The following is a 4,582-nucleotide window of genomic DNA, read 5'->3' on the forward strand; positions in this document are numbered from 1 at the left end:
TCATGGTGTGGAAATGCCGGAAGAGGAAACGATCCCCCATTACCTCTGAAGATAAGTTTAAGTGTAGCTGGGCTTCCGTTGTTTGATACTATGATTGGTGATACAGTAGTTTTAGCAAACTGCAGAAGACCTCCTCTTACTCCTGATCGTGGTGGAGTTGTCTCAATCGAGATACCTTTACCAAAATGAAGAAGAGCGTATTTGTTACCTTCGTAAACATTTCTTGGTGAGTTTGAAGACGCGCCAGTTGGCACTGGAATCGGACGAACTGGTGAGGCTTTGGTGGGAATCATGAGTCGCCATGGACCAAACCAGGATCCAAACCTTGCTTTGGCATTCCTTATCGCTCTTTCTGTTGGGAGGGCATTGATATGTTGGTAGTTACTTGGCTCAAAATGCTCTGTTTTAGGCCAAAGCAAAATACAGTCATTCGGGTTTATTTCACCAGATACAACTGAGTATCCATCTTTTTTGGGATCGCATGATTTTGTTTTAAATATCCAAAAGTTTAAAAGCTCACTGTGTTGATCAGCTTGAAGAGAATCACAGTTGCTTTTCACATAGCTCCAGCGTTCGTCATTTTTGGGATTGCTATCGGGCGTTTGGATGCTGATTCTCTCCCCACTCTGGATCGCAACTCCACCATTTAATGTACTGATTTTAAATAAGAACCAAAACCAGTCATTGTCGGGCATATTGGTGCTGATAGAATTTGCCACGAGACTGTCAGGGTTAGTATTTTTTATATCTATAATGTAGCCGGTTGTTACGTGACCATTTCGTGGACGGAGTCGTCTTAAGAATGGCTTTGATGAGACACTACTTTGCTTATAAAGATATGCATAATAGGTAGCACCACTATCCGATACTTCAGGGCCGATTGTTTTTGCTGTAAATTTGTCGACTGAAATTGATGGAAAGCCGTCAGAACTCAGTGTTACGTCAAGAAATAAAATGGCAGCATTCGACGTTGTCCCGGCCGTAAGTAAGAGGTGGTTATTGACAATCACAGCGAAAGGCCGCGTGTCAAGACTACCAATGCCAGTCACAAGTAAAGAATGTTTACCACGAACTTGATTTGTAGCTGTTAGTTGCCCTTGCTTATTTATATCAAATAAAGTCCACTTAAAACGGAGACTTCCAGAAGTTTGGTCTTCAGTGTAACATTCTATTAGAAACACGCGATCTCGACTTTGGTCTCGAGCTGCTGCCAAACAACCCTTTTCTGCTTTGCTGGATGTTACGATGTTTTGATTACCAGGAACGGGTACAATCGTTTTTTTATCTGCGCTAAGTGTGAACCTTTTTACTATGACATGGCCTTCTTTTGTCAAACGAAACATATAAATGTTTTGGTTTCGCACAATAGTCTCTATGGGATAGCCAGTCAGTGGGGGGTCATACTCCTTCAGAACCTTTATTTGGGAAACTGCCTGTGAGTTGGAAATGACGTAATTGACCACGTTAATCTCATCCGATTGTCTCAGGGACCAGAAACCAATACTACCAGCTGCTGTTGGGTCTGGTTTCTTTATGCCTGCATCGATCTGCTGTTTCGTTCGTTCTGTATTGAAAAGTTGGATATTGCTTATTTGGCCATTGAACTTTTTTAGCCCAGTTTGGTCTCCAAAGACCAGTGCACCCTCGCTTGAAGCCGGTAGAACACCAGACCACCTGTTCCTTTTTAAAACGATTTCCCCATTCACTGTTATCATTAGTGAGCCACTGACTTTCCCAGTAACCGCTATGTGGTGAAATTTTAAAGCTTTAACTTTGTGGGTGTCGTCTTTAATGTTTGTTGTGAATGAAGCTCGAGTTTCCCTATTTTTATTCACTTGGAACGTGAGGGAACCATCTATATTTAATTTTAAACGGATGGACCCAGTTGATACAGAATATTTGTCGAACAAAGCCATTGGAGTTGTATCGACAGGCATGCGCCGTGGCCTTATCCAGAATTCAATTGAGAAGGCAGGCGAACCCATTGTGCTCATGGCTGCATAATGTGGAATCTCGATTTTGTCAACGACTCCATCCAGATCAGCTACTCCGCTAAGATCGTTGTCTTGGTCATTTTCTACACCAGACATGTCGTTAGGCACATCGCGGCGTCGTTTGGAATGCAAAGGACCTAGCTGATCTGCGGTCATGTCTACATAACCACCAAATTTTAGGAGTGCGCCATACTTAACTTTGTCAGCTGTGGAAGTAAACTTGATATTTGGAGCGACACGGTGCAGACCAGTAAAAAAGTTCACTTTAATGGATTGACCACCTGAGGTAAGATCAGCAACTGAGATCGCAGGTTCGTGAAACTCTTTCGCCTGGTTTATAAGAAAACATTAAAATGATCGTTAGTTCGGCTGCTGACATAATTACCTTAAAAAGAGAGAGAGCAAACGAAACATGTCATCATCAAAAAAAAATAAAAAAATAACATGAACGAATCAAGAAAAGTATAAGCATACTCGTCTTTGTCTTGTCTACTTTACTTTTTCAAATTAAAATATACTTATCACTTAACTAATTCCATCATTACGACATTCAATGTTTATTTTGTAAAGTTAGCTAGACGTTTTTTTACCTCTTTTGAAAATTAATAAAACACCTACTTTTCTCGGTGACGGCGACGGTCCATAACTCACTGTGTTTCCTGAAATAAAAGTAACAACGATAATTAGACATGTACATGTGGAACGATATTAGTTTTGTACTTATATCGAGCTTTATTTGCGCCCTTTTGCGCCACTTGTGGATGAATTAACGTTTGGAATTTTAAAACCTGTTTAACTGAGCAGCTTCAGCTGCAAATTTTTTTCCGTTGACGTGTTTATGTTGGGGTAAGGTCATCGTGTGCAATAGTAATATTTTATAACAGGACCGCCTTTGATAAAAGTACTTAGGTCACCAACGGGGTTATCCTTTATAAATACAATATTACTATATTATTAATGGCAAACTTAGTTTGAAAGAGTTACGAAAATTTTCCTCGGAAAAAGTTAGCGCGCGTGGATATAATGTGCTGCTCTATCACCCGAGCTAACGACTTAACCCAGGTTTGACTATGTGGTGGGGGGGGGGGGGGGGGGGGGGCCCAAAAAAACGTTTTTAAGAAAACTACAAGTTATTCTTACCGGAAGTTTTACACGTAAACGCCCTTCTGTCGAAGGACCTGTCACTGTCAAATCTTTGCCTTATACAAGCTACGTCTATCCATTTTCCATCTGGTTTCATTGCACCACAGTCTTCATCTATTGTAGCCTGGTTTGGTTCTCCCTTTGCCCAATTCTTAAATTTTCCAAAAGGTGACCTATCCATCCATTTAAATGCTCCTTTATTGTGATTAGTGAGACCTATCCATTGTTCTTCTTCACCCGAGGAGAACGAGTTTATGAAGTCGTTTTCCTGCTGACTGTGAATTGAAGCCAAATGAACAGTTTCGCCATTTTCTCGACAAACACCCTCAGCTGAAAACCAGGAATTTGCAGCTGATTTTCTTTGGTAGTTGTAGTAATGGCCGTTCAAAAACTTCCAGTCACCTTTTAGATAAAAACACGAGTATTCACATCAGAACTATAGCGTTGCAAGTGTATTAAAATATTTGTAATTAGATATCTTTTGTTATTTTAAGTGCTGTTTAGATAACATTTGGGTATGATACATCCAAGATTTGCATCCAATTACATCCAAATACATCCAAAATTGGCATAATAGTAACCAACCGAGCCACTTTTTGCAAGCCTTCAGTGGAGGTCACACCCATGGCTATAACCTGAGGCCGATGATGACTACCATTACTGAAGCTTGCACTAACAAGAACATGTTCCGAACCAAGCGTTCCGCCTCGTTTATTACTTTCAAAAATGACTTAATGTGTAAATTTTTTTAATTAATTTAGCCGAATAGTATAGTGTTATGAAAGGTGGTATTTTTTTGAATTGTATTTTATCTCTTTAATTCATTTTTTTACTTCAATAGAGATAAATAAACATTTTACCATCGAACTTCTCCATACGGCCAACTCTCTAATACGGCCCTTTCAGTCTCCGATGTCCCAACAAAACTATCATAGATTTTTAGAAAAAATCTCTATAACACGGTACCTCTCTAATACGGACAATGGACACTAAACCTCGGCCCCAGGGAACAAATTCATATAAACTTAACCTCTTTATTACGGACATCCCGGTGATCAGGCGATGATATCTTGTGTTCGAAATGCATGACGTTGTGGCAACGACGTAATGCTTTATTCAGATTTGTGCTTAGTGTTAATTTTTACCTGTAGCATTGCATTAAGCTGTCAATGAAGTTAAGAGTGACGTCATAGCGGTGACCTTTATAATACGGACACTTTGCCCTGTCCCTTCGGTGACCGTATTAGAGAGGTTCAACTGTATTATGATGCTCGACTGTGCTATTGTAGCTATTATAAATGCTGCCATACGCTGCGAACGCTGACATAAAAGGAATACCTGTATAGTTGTAGGACCAGCATTTACTTTGGTGTATTAAATTATCAAAAGCGAAAAACAAGATTTAAATTTGTGTGCCACAAATACAAAATAAAACGTTTCTTTTA

This window comes from Oculina patagonica, chromosome 2, assembly GCF_052425735.1.
Source record: "Oculina patagonica isolate OP01 chromosome 2, crgOcupat, whole genome shotgun sequence".
Classification (NCBI taxonomy): Eukaryota; Metazoa; Cnidaria; class Anthozoa; order Scleractinia; family Oculinidae; genus Oculina; species Oculina patagonica.